The sequence below is a fragment of the Leopardus geoffroyi genome, chromosome C2 (genome assembly GCF_018350155.1).
Source record: "Leopardus geoffroyi isolate Oge1 chromosome C2, O.geoffroyi_Oge1_pat1.0, whole genome shotgun sequence".
In the NCBI taxonomy this organism is placed as follows: Eukaryota; Metazoa; Chordata; class Mammalia; order Carnivora; family Felidae; genus Leopardus; species Leopardus geoffroyi.
The window spans coordinates 154948756-154970268 of NC_059333.1; the positions used below are offsets into that span (position 1 = coordinate 154948756).

Here is a 21513-nt window from a genome sequence, read left to right on the forward strand (position 1 = left end):
CAGATGGGATAACTGAGACGCACAGCAGGGCCAAGGAACTTGCCCAGGATTATACAAATTAAGAGACACTGATCAAGCCTCACTTGATCCCCAGGAAATACTTGTTACGGTTGTCTGTCTACAGCACCCTTGCAGCGAAGAGACAGGACAGATGCAGGTCAAATAGAATTGAATGTGCTGATGTCTGAAATTTTATAGCCAGCTGTTCAAGAAATCTGTAAGTATTCTGATTTCTCTGTGCCATTCCACGCTCTTCCCGTATTCTAATACAGAAGCAGCCTAAACAATTACAACAGCGGCTAACATTTGCATTGTGTTCCTATATATTGAGCAGCGTTCCACGCCCTTCGCCAGGCAGGACTCACAGAGTCCCTTTGTCTTAGGTCTTTCCTTTCCTAAGTCTTTCCTTATGTCCCATCATAGAGAAATTTCTGGATAGGCCTCGGGAGGTGAATTTTCAGTAGCGTGAACCCTGACCCTCATGAGCACAGCTCGACAGCTGATTTTCGTACTAGGACAATGAGTCAATAAGAGAATATGAAATTGCATTAGGTATTTGGTGTTTTACAAGGCTGAGAAGAATTGTGCTTTAATTGGCCAAAGTAACACATTCATTGACTTGGAGGGCTTGGCCTTGGATGGTGTGGACGATCCACACGTGTGTGATTGTGTGTGTAGCCAGGCCTGTCCAGGGAGCGCAGTCAATTAGGTGCATGGCATCCTGCCAAGGACTTGTGAGAGATACGGTGATGTTTTCGGTCCGGCACCTGCCTTGGGGAAATGTATACGGTGCTAGGAATGAGGACTTCCTCAGCTCAGCTTTTCAAAGACTCATCTTCTCTTTTTCTCGTAAGTATGCCGAACGATCAACTCCAAACGAATCCTTGTGGAGTCTCTCACTAATTTTCAAAGGGAAAAAGTTAGATTAGAGTAAGTCATGCTTCGGAGAAAACTCCTTTTCTCCCAACAAGGTGAAGAGAGCCGTGTTCTTACCAGTAAGAAAGGACCCATTTCCCCAAACGTCCTCGGTCAAGAATTAATAATTGCCCTCTTGGGTCTGACAACCAGCCATCAAGAAGTGAACTTCAGGAATGTTGTTCCTCATGATCTTCATCTGTTGTTCCCCACACTGAACTGGTGGGAGCGGCCTCCCTCTCTCCCTCCCAGGCATGGCTCTCTTTTTCCAGACCTTTCTGCAGGGATGGGACGGCAGAAATCAGGAAGGAGAGCGCAAGCTACAGCCAGCGGCAAGGATGGCTTCAGGGGCCTGGGGGGAGCAGGGTTGAAGCAGGCTTGCGCCCCGAGGGCAAGAATGCAGGGGGAGGGGGCTGCAGAGTTTTCCCTGCTCATATCTCCAAGGATCGAACCAGAATAAGAAGCTGAAGTCGAAAACCAGCCCAGACGTGGGACAGCAGTGGTCCTCTAGAGGCCGGACCTACCCTTTACATTGTGCACACTGCTCGGCCTGTGAACAGACCTGCCTCTCAGCCCCGCTGGAGAAACTGAAAAGAACCATTTAAACGTAAACACTCAGAAGCGTGTTCCATAACTGGGAAACCAGACCTTAGGATTATTTACTAAACCACCTTTTTGCACTGAACCAGGTCAAAAAGAAAGGAGTCAGGGTCCCTAACCCGAGAGCCCCTGGGGAGGAGGCCGGGGAGGCTTGTCGGGGCTCGAGCCCCGACGTGGCCCTTGGCAGGGTGTCTCATGCTCTCCCGGTGCCAGCAGGTGGTGCAATGCACACCTGCGACTCTTGTTCACAAAACAGCTCTCGGAAGTGCCAGGATTACGTGAATGACGCGTCCAGGAGCCAGTGTCCCCGTGTGTCTCTTGGCTGAGCCACTGTGACCCGTGTGGCGGTTTTGGCATAAACAGGAAGCCCCTCCACCTCCGCTCCGCGCAGGTTTCCTCGTTTAACAACAGGTGAGGGATTACTGCTTTATGCGACAAGATGAGATTTACAAGTCCCCTCTTCCCTTACCCAGTGCCCGTCTGTCGCCTCACTGCCGACGGTTGAGCCTTCCTGTGTGTGCACTCGGAGCTCCAGCAGCGCCAAGAGGATCAGTTCAGCGCCCACCCCACGGGGTCCCAAAGTCGTCAGAGAGTCAGGCTGTATGCTCCCCCAGGACGGGGACTATGCCTTGCTCCTTTCAGGGTAGACTCTAGGAACCACCAAGGTATAGGGAACGCGGCAGGAAATTAGCAAACGTCTGTCAAAAGATAAATGGCTTCTGGGAACGCTGGATGGTGTATTAATAGCATCATCTTATAAAACATTGAAGGCACGCACCTTGAAAAAAAAAAAAAAACTGACCTGCTGTGCGCTGGCTGTATGAAGAACGTGAGTGAGACCAGTAGATGTTTTCTAGAAATACACTGGCCACCTTATTCAAGAAGTCCCTCTTCTGGGCAAACTGTCCAGAGTTTAACAATGACTCACGCTCCTGATTTCCAAAATACTTCATCTGACTCATCAATAAGTCCTTACTGAGTGACTAGAGCGTCTTCAAGGGTACTAACGGGTATTTTCTCGGTAGATGGATACGTTAACGTCCCACATAGCCAAGATTCAAAAAGACACAGCAATGCCATATGCATTCCCTTCTACGGATTCCGGGACAGAAGACAGAATCGGAAGTGAATTTAAAGGGAGATCAATGTGTTTCGAACTTGAGCTTATGACCTGTGAGTAAATCACCAAGTCAAGTCATTGGTTTAACTTTAGTTTTTACAGTGAAATCTAGAGAACACGAATGGAGTGGAATGGAATGAGCCAGACTGGAGTACGTAAGAATTGGAGTACATCGTTACCCTCAGTAAGGCCATGACTCATTCTGTAAACTTTTATAATTTTGTTTCACATATGTGTGTGGGGTGGGGGGCGGGGAGACAAGTCTGTGCACATCTACCTATGTCTGAGCGCTGGGGAGTTCATGAAAAAGTGTTTTTTAAGTTTATTTTTGAAAGAGAGAAAAGGCAAGAGTGGAGGGAGAAGCAGAGAGAGAGAGAGAATGAGATTGAGAATCTCAAGCAGGCTCCACCCTGTCAGCGCAGAGCCCCATGCGGGGCTCGAACCCACAAACCCTGAGATCGTGACCTGAGCAGAAGTCGGATGCTTAACCCACTGAGCCACCCGGGCGCCCCTGACAGTATTTTAAAAGTCAGTCTGCGTCACAAAAAAAGTTGCTGGGATAGATCCCATAATGTTTCCACAACGGAAGGCTAATTGGAAATAGACATGTCACCCATGGCGTCTTGATTACCAAAGGCAGCGGAGAGAAAATAAGGGCTGTGATGGGGGTTCCTGCTGTGAAATCCAAACATTATTTGTGAGATGCAAAGACCTTATCATTTAAATATGAGGATTGATGCCTCTGATGAAGATAGAGCATCTTCGTTAAAACAAACAAATGATTATCTTGGACAACAGTGTAAACAAGTCCCTAATTCATGAAGCTGCTAATCGCTCTCCCCAGCTGCAGAAGATTGGCCTGCACTCCATGCTTCACCACGCACGGTGCACAGAACACTTGCACACTCGCTCTCGAAATGCAGCCTCGCACAAGCCAGACACACATACACCCCAGAGCCTGGGGGCCGAAGAGGGTCAGTTCAGAACGGACGGGTCTGGAAGAACAGCTCCTTAAGGATGTCGCGGGTTTCACCTTCCAGACCTAGATTTTCCATAGGAAATGAAACTCGTATGTAACTTACTTCATTTCCTCACCAGACTTCGGGATACGCCAGGAGGAGAAGAGCTTTGGCAGAAGCATGTCTTATAGCCAAAGGAAGCTGGTACTTTTCTATCACTTTTTCAAAGCAACTCGCAAGATTGGTATCCGGATCCTGGTAATCCCACGTTCCCATAGTTACTCATATTTAATTCACTGAAACGCAGATGCATTAATTCGTGCTATAAAAAACAACAGCTACCCTGTTTTCCTATATTGTGTTGTGCGCCAAATGCTACAAGGAACATGTGACACATAGCGTTTTTAATCCTCGCTGCTGCTAATCTCATTTGCACATATTTAAGGACGGAAGGAAGGGAGGGAAGGAGGTGAAGGGGTGGAGGGAAGAAGGGAGGTAGAGGGAGGGCAGGTGGGAGGAGACAAACATAAGTTTCAGAAGAGATGAGTCCCTGCCCAGGGTCAAACGACACCAATATTATTCAAATACCCGTGCCCTGTCCATTGCCTACCACCATGTTGTTCAATCCATGCATCTGGTGAATGCAACGCCCACATATATAATCACAACTATTTATTTAAGAAAGAGGCCAGATGACCGAGTAACCTTGCTGGATACCTAGCAACAAAGTATCATTTCTACTATTCCTAGCCAGAAACGAGCAGTTATTTTCTTATCAGCCAAGTTGACTTGGCTATCCCACTCAAATACCCACCCCCCCCCCCAAAAAAAAAGAAAAGAAAAGAACAAAAATACTTGGTACTTGATTCTCTCACTGCTCTTAAAAGTGGGAAGTAGAGAGCTGCAGAAGACTCTGGCCTGTGCCCGAATGTTACCCCGTCTGGGGAAGGGCTGGTTCCAGGGTTCATGAGATCGCATCTTGACCGCCATGCTAGGATTCAGGTTTGGAGATTTCTTTGGGGAATGGGCCAGACCCCAAGGTGGTGCAGCCTCAACGCACAGCTATCTTTTGGGTCTGGAGCTGGGTCCAGCCACACGGGATCCCGCGGCATCCCGTGTGACTGGCTTCAAACTGGAGTCCACACCTCCTTCCCAGTTAGGGCAGGAAGGCCAGTTCTGTACAAAAGTTGATGGCTAACCGGGGCGGGGGGCGGGGGGTCATGCATCAATTGGAATGCACCATTAACAAAAATATTAGCCAGCCCTCAAAGGAGAAAATACAGCAAAAAGAAAACACCACACAAACTATAGCGTTGTATAGTCGTTAACTTCTCGGACTCTGAATCCGGACCTCCAGGGCGGAAGCCTGCTTTCTCTACGTGTCCGAGCAAGTCTCTAAGCGTCTCCATGCCTCAGTTTCCTCGCTGAAAGTGGAAATAGGCAGAGCCCCTACCTCACAGACGACTGTGAGGAGTAAACAAGTGAAAATATGCAAAGCACTCAGAAAAGCACCTCGCACACAGTGGGCGTGATGTGTGTATCGGCAATTAGCTATCTCTTACCGGGACACGCACATGGTCCATTCAACAGAGATTTGTGGATGTTACCTGATGAGAGCTCTGGCTAGAATTCAACTGCCAACACTTCCGGAGCCCCAGACCTTCTAGACACTTCTAACGACCTCAGTGTCTCTAAAACTTACAGCTACTTCCAAGTGATATTGGCTTCCTTCCAAAACTCCGAGGGAGCCATCACCGGGCTGTTCGAGCTGTGGGCGGCTGGCAATTCGTGAGGCTTCATGCATGTATGTAGAGAGGTATGTGCATGACCGTTCTAGCCCTGTCTGTCTTTTCTAGCTCGTATAAGTGGTAAGAACAAACCTGCCCCTGAAATTCACATTGAAAGAGAAGGATTCCGCCCACCCGCCCCCCAAAAAAGAACAAAGGCGCAAATGGGACGACAGTGCTAGAAGTGACCAGACCAAGATGATGTCGGGCAGATTTTTCCACCTTCCAAATCTGTCCTCGGATCCCTGCCTGCAGCAAATGGCCTTAGGAGCATTTACAAAAAATCCTGCTTACAGAGATCACTTTTTTTCCTTTTGCTGGAAATAAAGGGTTTTGATTTATTTAAATCAATTGGTACTTTCACCTCATGCAATGGTGCAAAGCCAGTTACTTGGTACAACTAAAAGACAGGATTCTTCTGATTTTTTTTTTCATTGTTACATCATCCGTTTTACAAGATCATAAAATTATCGTATAGTAAACTTAGCTCGTTGGGGCTGGGAGCTGTAGAGTTCCATGGATTTTAACACAGGTATAAGCTTGTGTAACCACCACCATAATCCGGCTACAGAAGAGTTTCATCACCCCCAAAGTTTCCTCATGCCATCCTTTCCAATCACACCTCCTCTGTGACATATCTCTTGGCATTCACTAATCCGTATTTCTCTGTCCCTGTGTTTTTGTCATTTTGCGATGTTATATAAATGAGATCACACAGTCTGTGATGTTTTGAGATTGACTTCTTTCACCCAGCACAACACCCCTGAGACCCAAATTGCCACGTGAAGTCATAATTTGTTCCTTTTTATCGCTATGTAATATTCCACTGTATGGATGTACCACAGTTTCCCCAGACATCTTTAGAAGGATATCTGGGTTGTTTCCAGTTTGAGGCAATTATGAACAAAGCTGTTATAAACTGCTGTCTGCACAGTTTTTTGGTTTTTTTTTTTTGCATTCATAGTTTTCTTCTCTCGTGCTCACTAATTTTTATGTAAGTTTTTCCTTGACCCTGAGAATATCCAGTCTTGCAGACTCGGGATTATCTTCTCTCCACGGACTTTAGAGTCCTACGCCGGAGACCCTCAGACTACAACTCGGGGAAACCTGCATCTATCTCCCTGTAATCACCCAGAACAGAGGCTCCAACCTCTTTTTCTAATGGAATTTGCAATCTTCTTCTCTTCTCTTAAGGCGCTATGTTTTAAAAATCGTTTTTAAATCAAAACAACTTTAAATTCACTTACTAAAATTTGTCTCGAAGCCTTATGGGCTTCTCGAAGCCTAAAGTCGAGAGAAATCCCTAACTTTTTGATTGAAAGGATCAATTTATCGCCCCACGCTCTGTTTCCATCTTGCCATTGTATCACTGCAGACGGGCAATAATAAGGGAGTACTCGTTTTATAACATAACCAGATCCCAAATGTATGTATATACCAGAATATTATACCACATCTAATATGTACTATATTAGATACATGTGTGTAATTTTTATAATATAACCAGATTCCAAATGTGTATATATATATAAATATATTCAATAAATATAAATCATATCATATATATAATACGGTATATGACGTGTGTGTATGTACTTTTAAAATACACACACACGTATATATGTATAAAAGAGTATGCATACGTATTCATTTTCTGTTATTCTGTTCTCCCTTCAGAAAAAATTCCCAACAATAAAATTAGAGGTAATTCCCTAGTCGAAGACCAGTATTTATCCAAGCAAACCTAGTAATGCATAAGATAAATTATACAGGTTAAGAAATTGAGGGCGATATCCTCTCTGTATATAATGTAAAATACACTGCTACCAAATAAATCCTTAATATTTACCTATAGATAGTATTTCTAAGATTTTCCATTTCTTGAGGTTACCTAGATGAAAAAATCAATAAGATTATTTTGGTTGTTAATTTCCTTCAGGCCACAAACAACGGCGTAAACATTTACTTAGTAAAAAGGAAGCCCAGTCCCTAAATTTCTCCGTCCAATAACTTCACAAAGCCACTGCCTTTGACAAATCATTAATAAATAGGGTTATCACACCTAATCCACTTGACTTTTATTTCGGGGTGAGCTGAAATTTCTGTTAGCCTCACCACTTCCTCTATCTGAGAAACTGACTCCCCGAGGGTAGAAAGATAAAAAGGCTACTTGGATCCTGTACATCTGCCAAAAGCAACCGCCACCCTCTGCGACAAACAAGCAGGACGCAAGGGCAAAGAACGAGTGTACATGATGCTGCAGGTGTCTCGGGTTCACTTGGGACCAAACAAACTGAGGACAAACCGTCGACGAAGAGAGCTCACACTGGCGAATTGGAACTTCAAGTTTTCCTGAAGATAATTTCAGGGGGAACATATTAGTTAATTTCATTCTCAATATCAGTAAATTGCATGAATATGTGTTGGCAGGTGGCCTGACAAGAGGTTTATGCGACCTGGTGTCAGCTCTTTCCCCTGGGACAGAGACAGAGTATAAATATACAAGGTAGCACTTTTCCCCAACTTGACATGGGGGGATAGCTCAGAACACAGATTTAAAGAGCAAGACATAATGCCTCAACTACAAAGAATCACAAAAAAGTCTTGTCACACATGCACCGGAAAGCCCAAGCCTTGTGAATCCATTCGGAAAAAAAAAAAAAAAAAAAGAAAGAAAGACAATTCTTTAAACTCCACTTAACAGTTGATGGGGCGTCTGGGTGGCTCAGTCGGTTGAGCCTCCGACGTAGGCTCAGGTCATAATCTCAGTCTGTGAGTTCGAGCCCCGCGTCGGGCTCTGTGCTGGCAGCTCAGAGCCCGGAGCCTGCTGCAGATTCTGTGTGTCTCCCTCTGTCTCAAAAATCAATAAACGTTAAAAAAAATAAAATAATAAAAGTTTTAAACTCCACGTAACACTTCATAAAGATCTTCAAAATCATTTTTTCATTTGTGTTTTCAAAAAACTTTTAATGAATATTTTCCCTAATCACTTATCCCTGGGTATCTATTTTTATGCAAACGTGAACTACTGGGTCCCTTAAATCAATAGCATTGTTTCAGATTGTTGGACACAAGTAAGTAAAGATATGTGTTTAGATATGCTGTAGTTTTTGTTCCCCCCCTTAACCACGTGATACGTACTGTTAACATCTTATAAAAGCTAATGCAAAAGAATCCCAACACCCCTTAAAATCATTGTTTATGTTTTTCCTCAGTAATCCACAGACAAAATACTTAGGACTCAAACTACAACTTTATATTATTTTCAAAACAAGTATTGATATATAATTTCATTGCACATTCTTATAGTTTTCAATGTTTTAATGGACAAACAGTCCCTGTAGGAGAAAGCAGGAAGGAGATAACATTTCTATTTTGTGGCAAATATTTTACAGAGGATAGCTCATGAAGGGAGTGCTGCTATCTACATACTGTAAGAAGGACACTGAAGGTCGCTTGGTGAGGCCAGTGAGAAGCAGAGATGAGATTCAAACTTAAACTTAGGTCACCTTGCCCTCAGACCTATCGCCCTTCTTTGGCACCAGGAGAGGATGTGTCCAAGCATAGGTGAAATCAGGAGCTGAGAATCTATTCTTGTCTCAAATGGCAGCCACAAGTACAGATTTGAGATGCAGGCAGACAGATTTCCAGGCACTCCACCAGATTCGCAAGTTAATTTCCACATCCTTCTATGCCATGGCCCCACCACATACCCTTTCACTACCCCCTTGGTTCTCAACTCCTAATCTGTAGGGAAGATCTGAATCCCTGTGTTTCCCGTGGCTGTTGTATGTTACCGTGTAAGTTACACTGCAAAGAAAAAAACAGAAGGATGAAATATACACCTTTCTTTTTCCTTAGACAAGAGTCCCCCAGTATGCTACAACAGAAATTTTGCCACAGCTGTGATCACAACCGAGGGTATATTCATGTGGGCATCACATGAGCACACAGTCCCTTTCACACAACCACAGCTGTGACCACAACCGAGGGTAGATTCATCTGGACATCACATGCGCACACAACTCCCTTTCACACAAGAGGCAGCTCGTAAGTATCCGTTGACAGTCGCACTGCAAAACAATTGAACAAATTATTTTTCCAAAACAACCACCCCACAACCAGCTTTCGATCAAAAATGATCCAGAGGCAAAGTCAGAATCCATAGAGGGAATCCTGGTTTTTCTTATCACTGTCCCTGTGGCTTTAGCGAACGATACAGGAAGAACTAGAGAAAAATCTTGGATCTCCATCTTGATAAAGAGTTTTTGCCTGGACACATGAGGTCCTTCAGAGAGCAGAAGGAACAAACCAAGGGAAGTAATCCCCGCAGAGCAGAACAAATGGCACTAATGACCTAATCAATACGGAAATAAGTACAGATTTCCTCCCCCAATGGCCACTCCGTAGCTTCCCTGAAAAACACAGAAACACGCCACCTTGGTTTCATTTAGATTTTCCTTAATGCCTATGGTGCATTTCATCAGGAATACCCCAAGTTTGGCTTTCGATCAATTCAGTAACATTAGATAAGTTCACCAAGACTTGGAGTAAAATATAGGGGTTCTTTCAAGTTTGCAGGTCTGGGTCCTTCTCAGTTCTATCAATTCCTTGACTACTGGTGCGAATCATATGATCCCCACCTAAGCCCCAGGATCTAATCTACAAGTGATGAAACCAGTTGGTATCTCCTCATCTTTTCTTAAAACATCAGAAGCAATCTATGCTCACAGGCAGGTCAAAACAATGCCGTAATGTTGTCAGGTGATTTTAGAAAAATGGATTTTAGAGCTCTCTTCTCTTGCTAGATCCGTTGGGCCCATCTCGGATTATACAAATGGCCTTCTGTTGGATAGATTTACTGGTTTTACCTGCGGAGTGTACAAATCACGAGTCTACCTACCACAGTTGTATTTGAAGTCATTTCTAGTTCTTAGATAAAGTCTCAAATTGCTCCTGGAAGGGTATTCAGAGTCAACGCTCTGTGGTATTTCCAGACAAATCCAGAAGGAGGCCTGGTTAACTTTCTCTTTTTTTTTTTTTTTTTTTTTAATGTTTATTTGTTTTTAAGAGACAGAGACAGAACGTGAGGGGGGAAGGGACAGAGAGAGAGAGGGAGACACAGAATCCGAAGCAGGCTCCAGGCTCTGAGCTGTCAGCACAGAGCCCGACGCCGGGCTTGAACACGTGAACCGCGAGATCATGACCTGAGCCGACAGAGAGAGAAGGCAGGCCCTGCTTCTGCTTGGTTAGAGCTGCATAGCTTCCGGGCAGGAAGAGGGGCCTGGAGACCCCCCCAGTTTGCCAAATTCTCTTCTCCCTCTCTTCCTCACCCCTGCCTTCTGCTCCAGCACTGCAAGCTCACTCAGCCCTCGGAGGAGTGAATTCTCTCCCCACATCCTGGATCACCTTCACCGTGGTTAATCTCTCCCCAGGCACCTGTCCAGTAAACATGAGTTGTCGCTAACTCTGTGTACCAGTGATTTGGAAATTGCTTGTGAACTTGCCTTGGCCCCATCCGCTCTCGCAATTTATTTATTAACTGAGTGTTGACCTTAATTCCCTTCCATGCAGCTGAAAAAGTCATCTACGTATTCCGTCAAAGCAGACCGAAGTTTTAGGGACTTTGTTACTCTTGTAGAAGCCCTAGTCATGGTCTGACATCTGTAGCACGCACTTCCTTGTGAGAGCCCAAACAAATCTTGAGAGCAGTTACAATTTCCCCTATGCGGGAGGGCGTATCTTTGTTCTCCTTTTTAGAAAGATGAATGAATGTCAGGCCCACGTACGCTGACACTTTAGGGGAAAAACACAATTAAACCTTTACTTAGGGCTGCTTTTAAGTCCGGAGTGTTAGATGCCATCGACAATATAAAGATCAATTTTTAGTTCAACAAACTTGGATTAAAGATCTGCCACGTGCAAGCAAGAACTGCTAAGGGCAGTAGAAGATATGCTTTGGGGCCAAACTACTTTTTTGCTTCATGTGAGTTAGGTAGATGACTCATATCTAAGCGTGTGGAGAATGTAGAATCTAGATACAGGTATAGATACAGATATATGCTGATTATAGAGGAGTATCACATATATGATAGACAAGATATATAACATACCTCTTATGTATGGGATCTATACTGTGGACAAGATATGTAATATATATGTTACATATATACATATGTATGTATGTATATGTGTATATATGTGTATGTATATATGTGTATATATACATATGTATGTATGTACATATAAATATATAAACACATATGTATATACATACATACATACATATACATATATATATATATGGACACACACACACGTATAAAATCTGTCTACCCTTTCCTTGTTTTCCAGCAAATATCACAATACCAAAGGATTCTAAGTTCATTCTCAGACACCTTCTGAGAAGTTTCATTGGATAACTTTCGGACTGTGTTATCCCTCCCAAGAACGGCTGATATGCAAATTATAATCGAAACCAAAACTCCATTATTTGGCGAACGTATCGCTTCGCACAGCTCACCTTCTTCGGTGTTGAACGTGACTGGTGGTTTCCCATTTCCTGACGGGGCCACCAACTGACGAAACCCCCCCTTTGAGGGGAGTTTCTCCCCTCCTCTGGCCACTTTCACCCAAGGGCAGAAGTGATTCATCTCCGCAAAAGAGCAAATGCCTCGGGATCAGAGGCCAGATCAGCTGCTCAGCCCAAACAACTCACTCAGTGCTTAGGAACCAAAGCCATCGGTGGGGCGTCTGGGAGCCTACCAGTGAGACCCAAGTGTCACTTGCTTTAACGTCTCCGAGGTAGCTGAAGATATTTCCATCTCCCATGCCAGTTCAAGTCTGCCGCTTAAGAACTTTCACCCATTAACACAGGATTTAAACTCATTCCCTCATGGATCCCTTCCACCCCCTTCTTGGTCAGTTCTTTAGCCACCCCTGGATGACCCCGTTAAACTCTTTAGGAGAAATAATATCCGTCCGTTCACTCTGCAGACCACTCTGAATTGGGCTGCCCCTTCCCTTAGAGCCGGGTTACACATCGGGGTTCTTGCAAAGTGCATGCTCCTAAAGCGATGAGTACCTTGGCCTGGCCTTCCGGATTTCATAGACACAGAAAAAGAGTAAAGCTTGTCTCCAACCGTGACCGTCACAAAGGTTCCTCTCCAATTGTAACCGTCAAACACGTTACGGGGCCGAAGAAAAGAGAGCTGTACTCTTACTTCCGAACAGCAACAACAACAGCAAATCTTCAAGGGAGGTGTGGCTCATTTACGTAACCAGCTTAAATCTCTACGGTTTTTTATATGAAAAGGTGATGGCTTCTTTTTAGTGAATGAAACCTACGTGCCTGTGCCGGGTACTCTGAATCTGCTTCAATCCTTCGGGGTGGGCCCGATCCCACTTCCTAAACGAGAAAATGGAAGCAACGCGACACGAACTAAACTGTTAAAGCTGCATGAGGAGTAATCTGTTCCTATCGGACTGTTGTCACTACGTAATTTCACCTGCAAAGACTGTGATGCACGGAGGGGTTTAGAGTCTTGGCCATCAGCGCCCCAAGACTCAGAAGCCTGACATCAGGACGGGTTGTTCAGGTGCTAAATTGAGTGTGTGTTTATACAGGCCCACTATGGAGCCGTGACATTCGGATACACCACCAGGAGCCTTGTTTCGCGAGGCTTTTGTTTTAAACTTTTGTTTTTGATTCAAGTTTTGCGCATATGTGTACCCTGCAGAACCCTACGGAGTTCTTCCTTGGTCACAGCAAGCCCTGGGCTCCCTCTCAGATAAGCCTGGAGCACACCTTCCGTATACATCCCCTCCCTTAGTTTTAACCTGACTTTGAATCGGAAGCTGCAGTGAATTCCAAACATCTGTCGACAGCTTCTGATATCCTAGGTGACCAAAAATGCACCCATTGCGATCATCTGTGGAATAAAATAGTATCTCTCTTGGAGGGATATTGACATCCTGGTCCTAGAATGTATTCGTTTTCGTATGTAAACTCTCACATTAACTGTGTGTACTCTCTTACCTCTTGACACTGAAGGAAAAAAAAACAAAACATTAAAAACGAAGTCATCCATTGTTGTGGATGAAGACAATTGCTATGATAATAAATAATAAAGATTGAGGCATCCAGTTAGAGTGTTTAACAGTGCTTTAAGCAAATAGCAACAGGATGTGCATACAACACGATCGCATGCTATGTTATTTTATCTTTCCAGAATTCTGTTAGTGATTATGTGGAAATTTCAGGGTTGGAGAAAGGTTTCAATCTTCACAAAGGCATTAGGCGCCGTGACCAAAGTTAAATCATCACCACAGTGGGGGGGGGGGGGGGGGGGAATGAAGACTCATTAATGCCAGAGAATTGTTTGCAGTGGGATTTTTGAATTTATCTTTAGCGCTCTGACAGTTCCCTGAAATTCCTACCGTACCAACATATCTAAGTGAATTTAAAATAAACAAATACAAAACCGTGTAATTTAAAAGTGTTACTTTTTAAAGTATTACTGCGATCATTTTCACAAACCAGAGAAAATCGGATCACAGATATGGCTGCAAAGTCCTGACAATTAATGAATTCAGTTAATGAATCTGTCCAAAAGCTCTTTAATGACTGAATCGTCAAATGCCAGCAATGATGGGACTTGCACCAAACTTACATACGTGTCAACAAGCAAAAGGCTACGTTAAACAGGCCAGTGTGGCGTATAGACATTTTCTTATCAATAAATGTGAGAACTTTGTGTGAGGATTTTAGCCTGTGGTTCTGGAAACATTTTAAAATAGCTTTTTGTAAAAGCTGCAAAAGGAATGTAATAGCTCTTTATTTTCCTATCGAGTTTATGAGCAAATAACAGTTAAACGATTACGAGTAGTCCCTGAATTCCAGTGAGTCCTCATGACCTTCCTTCATCCTCTTTTGACCCATGTTTGATTCTTCCAGATCGCTGCATCAGTGATGGGATCACCTGAAAGCAATTCAAATTACCTGACCCATCAGGTGACAGGTAGGCCCTGATTCACACACCAAGGGATAGTATACTTAGATCTCGAGGACCTTACAACTTGAGGAACCGATGTTCTATTTTGTTTCCTAAAGGTGTCGAAACGTTTTACTTCAATTATTGGTGTTGCTTCAGAATTTCAACTAGATCAAAATAAGTCGAAAGGCAGATCTTTCCCTTTAAGTATGATGCTAGGGACTAGAACGTTTTAAAGTAAGTATTATATCTCAAGCAATTAGAAGAAAAGCTGCTAAAGATATGAGCACCATCCACCTCGTTTCCATCCCTTAGAGACGGTCTTCGTCCTTATCTCAAGTATTTAGTGTGTGATAAAGAATCCACGGACAATTATACAAATGCAACAGAATGTACCTCCATTATTAAGAACCCCTGCACTAAATGTAGTGAAGAATGAGTACGTGCCTTGAGTGAGACAATTTTGGACTAATTCCTCAACATTTTAATTGCGTCGGAATTGCAGTGCTACCCTAATACTCATCACTTGATTACAACAGGAAAAATCTTATATAACCTGTGGTGGTGACATGTATACTAAGCGGGGGGTCCAAAAAAAAAAAAATGCCAGAAGAAATCTCCTTGGGAAGAGTGTGTAGAGGAATTCAAAATATTGATCTACTCTGGCCCTACGTAGTGATTAACACCCGCTCCATCTGGCAACACTAAGCTCCTTGGGGGCAGCAAGGAGGGAGGAACGTAACATGATGCTGAGGATTCAGCTGGAAAATGGAGAGTCAATTTGGTGTATTCAAGTCAATTCTTTTCTTTTTTGGTTTTTTCCAATATGCTCTCCATTTTCCTGGTACAATTATTTCAATTCACTCTTTGGTTTCCTTGCCCAGCTATCTCCCAGGGCGCAGAAATGTCCCAGTGATCTTAGAGAAAGGTGTCTTCAAATGTTGTGCGGGCATTTTATGCCACACGGGGGCGGGGGGAGGAAATCACCAGACTGCAGACGATTTGGAGACCATACGATAACAATGCTACCAAACATTCAAAACTGCTGAATGCACTTGATACTGCATCTCAAGCACTTGATTCTTTATCAAGAATACTGTATTTATGTATATAATTGAAACACTTTGTATCTCGGCTGAGATCTGATCCCCATGGAAATGAAACTGTCGTGAAGTAAAAACAAGGAATAAACCCTGTGAACATCCAGGGCTAAATTTAATCCAAAATGAGCAAAATTCATTTAGATCAGGCACTAAAAAAACCAATTTATTAGAACTTGGCATAAAGGTCCCTTAAAGTAACACCCACAAGCAAAGATAGCCTGAGAAAAACAAACCCAGTCACAAACACATCCTGCTAACATGCTTTTTTGCCTCCAACAGTCCTTCAACATTTACTTACATCGCAGCTTGAAATTATTTATCATATTTAATTCTAAATATTAGAATGAAAAACAAAAGGAAGAAAAGTCAACGGACACAGAGAGCCTCTGGAATCACAGATTTCCTAAAAAAATAAAGGTCCTTTGTCTAAAGAGAGGAAATACGTATTTTGTACGTTCATCGCTGACTTCAAATACGTCCAGAACTTTCCAGGTGACATAATGCATTGCTAAGGAAGCCAATTCTTTTTCTGATTAGAAATTCACAAATTTCTAAACACACTACCACTGTGTGGTACCAGTTAGAATGATGCCAATACTCACCACCTGAAGACATGACTTTCACGGTCCACATCATTTTTAAACCCCATCTTCCTTCTTAACCTTGTCGCAAAGCAGATCTGAATTAACACTAACTCCTATGGAACCGGTTCATTTGCAATTTCCAGCCTTACGGACTTCAAACTGTCTCCTAATCCTAACGAGGACCCCCAGTTATAGTCCCTTCTGGCTGCGTTGTACCTTGTGTCTTCAGTGGCTGACTCATTCCACGCTCTGCTCATGTAGCTTATCATTATCTTGTCCACAGGCAAAATCTACATTGAATTCCGATGAGAATGGCCCCTGATTTGAGACTCTTGAGAAAGGTATCAGCACTGGGGTCCAAGGAGCATGACCACTAAGGGAAATGTTGCAGCCCGTGTGGATTGTAATTTTCCCCTCTAAAAGTACAAAATAGAAAACACGAACACCGGCAACCAATTACAGTAACTCCTTCCAATGCATTTCCCTTAGTGGTTTATTGCGGGTCGGGGGTGGGGGGGGGGTGGGGTGGGGAGTTATCCTTCACAGAAATGGACAAGATCTAGAACAACTCTGTACGCTGCCCTAACAGCTTTATTTAACACTACTTACGTAACTCACTTCCCCACTGAATAAAAACTTCTCACTTTCCCTTACGTTTATCAATTTTGAAACTACGTAGGCATTTGTCTAATCAGCTTCGCTTTGAACAGGGATATAACTCGATCACAGCATGTTGTTAATATGAAAACGAACAACACAGACCTTTCGGACTGGACATTTTCATTGTCTACCTCAAGACAGGTGTTCTGCATTATACCAATGTCGCAGACAGATGGCTTCTTAGGTTTTACGCACTATGACATTAAGATATTCCCCCCTCGTTATAACGTTTAAAAATATTTAAACTATCTATCTACAGTTTAAAAATATTTAAACTAAGATAATCTATTGTGCTTATCTCAAAGGAAGGAAGGAAAACAACTCGAATATTCTATCAAGTTCAACCCAAACTTCCTGCCTCAGTTGCCACAATTCTGGATCCAGATTCCAAGTTTATGAAAGAAACACAAAAAGTCACAAGGCAGAGCTTCAAGTTACAATATCTTAGAAGGATGCTAGTTATTTGATGCCCCCCAAATATTTTACAAGCTCCAAACCCTTCACGAGGACAGTATTTCAGGGATCTAAAATGATTTCTGCACTTCTCACCATCCAAGAATACGACAGCTCGTAGGAAAAATTGTACGTGTGCAGCAACTCCTTGGTTAGTGTCTCTTTTTTAAGTTTTCAGGCATTCTAGTGACTGAGTCTTGCTTCTAAGAATTATTGAAGAGGTTTATGAAAACACACAGCAGACTATTCATGTGTACTTCTCCCATTAAAATCAACTGATTTCCGTTAGCACTGTATATCAGGACTAATTAAAATTACCGTTTCCCACAGCCAGTCTGTACCTTTTCAAACATCCTTCTCCCGTATCCAAAACCATGCACTGTTCTGTCTTCCATCATGCTTCTTTTATTGCTGAGTGAGGCGCTCGCTCCTTCATTAAATAGCATTAAAAATAGACAGCACCGAACTCCCCAGTGGAGCATGCTCTAACAGGGCTAATGCCACAGTTCTTAAGGTAACCATACTCAGCTGGGATCTAAGAGGGAAAGTCACTGGAAGGTCAGCAATTTGCAAATCTAACAGCGCACAGCACACAAACCTGTCTCTGAGCTGAACACCGGAAAAGAGAAACCAGCGTGTTGTGAAATTAAGTCACTGAGAAGCTGAAAGTCAATTTCTAAAACTGTGTAAGTTGCTTTAAATATGCCTTACCTAAACCAAAGTATTCTGTTCAACAGGCATTCACCTACCGCAACTGGGTTATATTCTCACTCATCAACTAACACAAAGCACGTCCGGAGAAACGGAGCCATGGAGGCATAGCGTCTGAATGTCTCAAAAACTGCATCTAAACCAAACTGTTTAAAACAAGCAGATAGTATTGATAAGCAAGGACAGGGAGAGGTCAGCCTTCTGCATCGTTTGTGATGAAGCACTGCCCTTAAAGAATATACGAAACCCATGCTCCAGAAAATTTTAAATTATTCTGCTAGTTGAAGTGACAAGAAGGAGTGATGGAATGTGACAGGAGAGGAAATACGGGATCAAACACAAATACATACCTTACAAATCCCACATAGACCCGAAATGAGCGCATGTAATTTCTCACATGCGATCCACATTAGGTGTGCAGCAGAAGCAATTACTGCCAAGATAGTAGATTACTTGGCTATTCGAACAGAACACGCTAGAACTCTTCAAGCCACCGTCTTTGGTGAAAACGACATTAACTAAAATCCTATTAAGACAGGCATGTCCCGTGGTGACACAAACACAGAGGATCAAAGGAGTGGGAGCATTTATTTTTAAGTGTATGTCAAAGGTTCCCTAACTTTCAGCAAATGAAAGATGATTCCCCGTCATCTCCGTTTCTCCGTTTTCTTAAAACAATCATAGCAATTTTTGTCTCCAAAGTAAGCGAGGAGCAGGTGGGAATCGTTTGGAATTATTCAGCATTTGAGCCAAATCTTGTACAGATCCCTTTCAACTCTGGGGAATGTCATCCTTTTGGGAGAGGCTAAACTGTCATACCCATAGACTTTAAAAATCAGCAATCAAAAGGGATATCTGCACTCTAGACACATTCTCGAGAAAACGATTTCCACCAGCCTTGCAATGTGCACACTAGCCTCCCAATCCTTTGTAACTTTCAACGCCTCCTTGCTTTTCCTTTTAGACTCGGACTCGGTCCTTCTCTTGTATCGTGGGGAGGTGATCAAGTACTGAGCCACATCCACTCCCGCTCCATTTCCATGCAGAAACATGGACTGAGTCAATTTCTCTTCCTTAAGAAACTTTCTAAATACCTGTACTATTCCAGGCAATTCCACCAACCGTATCTACAACCTGAGACAGAAGACATTGAATTCGGAGTTGGCAATGAAACACGCATTTCAAACACGTAAAAATAAAAGGCCACCACCATCGTCTCTACCCGCCCCCCTCCCCCACAAATCCCTTGGGAGCCGGGACCCCAATCCCTGCAAGAGCGACAAACCCATGGCAACTTCTCCGCCCCTTGCACGGTTCTTTCAAATGGAATGAGACGGTCGCAAACTTTCTACCACGAAACCCGCAGACATCGCTGTAGACTTCGCCCATGAGAAAAACTGCCCTCCTCTGTTCTCTTCCAGCTTTCCCTGTCTGCCTCATCTGGGGGAGGGGAGTCTCCCCCTCCTGTGATGAAACATAGAAACGCAATCAATACATGTATAACATCAACGGTTTTCTACAAACACGAAGGAGGGGAAAAAAAAACAAAACAAAACAGACGATAAACAATTCCAAAGAAAAGCACAGATAAACGGCAAAAAGGAGGGGGAAAATCACAAAAGACGTGCCAGGTTCACGTCGGAAGAGGTTGATTGTTACCTTGACACAACAGTGGGTATCCCCCCAGCGTCTTGGTGCCTCGATTGATTTGATTTAGTTTCTGGTTTTTACTAATATCGTTTCTCAGTGATTGAACCGGCTGGATTTGTTTGGCTTGGCGCTTTTTTTTTTTTTTTTTTTTTTTTTTGGTCGATTTATTTAACTGCTAGTAAACCGAGCTCTCTGCAGCGTCGGCGGCTGGGATCCTCGCGCAGCTGCGGCGACCGTGGTGGCTTTGGCTGGCGACCCCGCTGCCCCCGCCGCTGGTCGCCGCTCCGGACGAGCTCAGGGGGCGCCGCCGCCGCCGCCGCCGCCTTCTCTGTCCCGCTGGCTCCGCGGAGCTAACGATGCCCCCCGCCTCCGGTCCGGCAGTCCGTCCCTCCGCGCGTCTGTCCGTCTGCCTGCCTGTCGCGCAGCCCCGCGGCCCCGCGCGGGATTCTGGCTTTCTGCGCTCCGCTCCGGCCGGCTGGCGGTCCGCGCGCGGCCGGTCTGTCCGTCCCTCGGCGCGTCGCGGTCCCTCTAGCAGGGCCGGGTCCCTGTTCCGGGTTCTGTGCCCAGCTCGCTCGCCAGCTCCTGCTCAGGGCCCCGGCCGCTTCCCTCGGACAGCGGAGGGCGTCTGGAGCGGAGGGTGCACGCGAGTGCTGCGCGCTCGCTCGCTCGCTCGCTGTCTCCCTCGCTCTCCCTCTCCCCCTCTCCCTCTCCTCCTGCCTCTCCTCTGCGTTCTGCTCTCCCAGACTCGAGCTGTCTAACTGCTCCCACCTGTCCGCGGCTCTGTCACTCCGTCGTCCCACCCCGAGCCAGCCAGCCAGCCTCGGCCCGTCCCTCCGTCCCGCGCCCCTGCCTCCCCGCCTCCGCCGCCGGCCCCTCCGCCCGTCCCTGCCCTCCCACGCACCCGGCTCCTCCCCGCAGCCCCGGCCGCATCCGTCCCCGCCCCGGCTGCAGCCTCCAGCGCCCCCGCCCCCCGCCCCCGGCCCGCCACACCCCGGAGCCGGCCGCGGCCAGGCGCGCCGGCAGGGCGGAGGGGAGGGGAGAGGGGGGACGGGGGAGGGGAGGGGAGGGGGGCGCCGGGGCCTCTGCCCCCGGCGCGGCCGGAGTTGGCCGGGTCGGAGCGCTGGCACCTGACGGGTGCGCCCGGCGCGCGGGGCCATCCGTCCCCCTCCCGCCCCCCCGGCGGTCTCCGCCAGTCCCGACGCTGGAGACAAAGCGCCCGGGCCACGCGCGGCCGCACCGGCGTCATTAATCAGAGGGGAGCCTGGCACGCCGCCCCCTGCCCCTCCGCGCCGCCTCCCCGCTCCCCCGCCGCGTACCTGTCCCCGGGGCGCCGCCGACTCCCGCGGACGCTCGCCCGGGCCCGGCTCCCCGCCTTCCTCCGCTGCCCACTCCGGCGGCCAACTCTGCGGAGAACACCCCGCAGTCGCGGCCCCTCACTCCGCGCGATCGCGTCCCCGCAGTCGCGGCCCCTCACTCCGCGCGAACCAGCCGGAGCCCGCGAGCTCTCGGACGCTCTCGGCTTCGAGCGGGACCCAAAGTCCAGGCGAGCGGCGCCCCGTGCGCCCCTGGCCCGAGCTGCGCGCCCGAGCGCGGGCCTGGGGTCGCCGCCGCGCCGCAGCGGGCAGGGCGCGGGGCGCGGAACAGAGTTGACATCCGAAGAAATTAAAGCGCTGCATTTCCCGTTTGTTCTGCAGAAGTGCTATTTTTATTATCTGTAATTCTTTTTTTTTTTTTTTTTTCATTGTCTCGGGGCACACACTACCAAAAGGGAAAAAAAAGAAAAAAAAATCGTGGAGGAATGGGGATACGTTTCCGGAACACCGCCCACCCTTCCCGAGTGAACGTGGAGCCTACTTTTCCAACATTATAGGTCACCAGCCAAGATAGATCACTCTGGCTTTCTGCCCCCCAGCTGAGAGCAAGGCGTTTGATTCTGGGCTTCTTTGCTAGGTTGTTATTAATGTGAAGCAAAATTATA

The 21513-nt window shown here is 45.7% G+C and overlaps 1 protein-coding gene and 1 long non-coding RNA gene across 29 annotated transcripts in view; one reads left to right on the plus strand and one right to left on the minus strand.

The window, feature by feature from the left end:
- ARPP21 (cAMP regulated phosphoprotein 21) overlaps positions 1-21123 on the minus strand; it is a 156705-nt gene extending 135582 nt beyond the window's left edge. For 9 of the 28 annotated variants that reach the window (XM_045436667.1, XM_045436672.1, XM_045436671.1 and 6 more), the window contains exon 1: positions 19545-20356. The gene's annotated coding sequence lies outside the window, so the exon portion shown is untranslated. The other 19 variants (XM_045436641.1, XM_045436658.1, XM_045436654.1 and 16 more) reach the window with 7 other exon arrangements.
- LOC123575842 lies at positions 248-11636 on the plus strand. The gene is made up of 3 exons (XR_006701031.1): positions 248-258; positions 3093-3095; positions 11213-11636. It is a non-coding gene; the product is annotated as an uncharacterized LOC123575842 (long non-coding RNA).
- Positions 21124-21513: the final 390 nt, after the last annotated feature.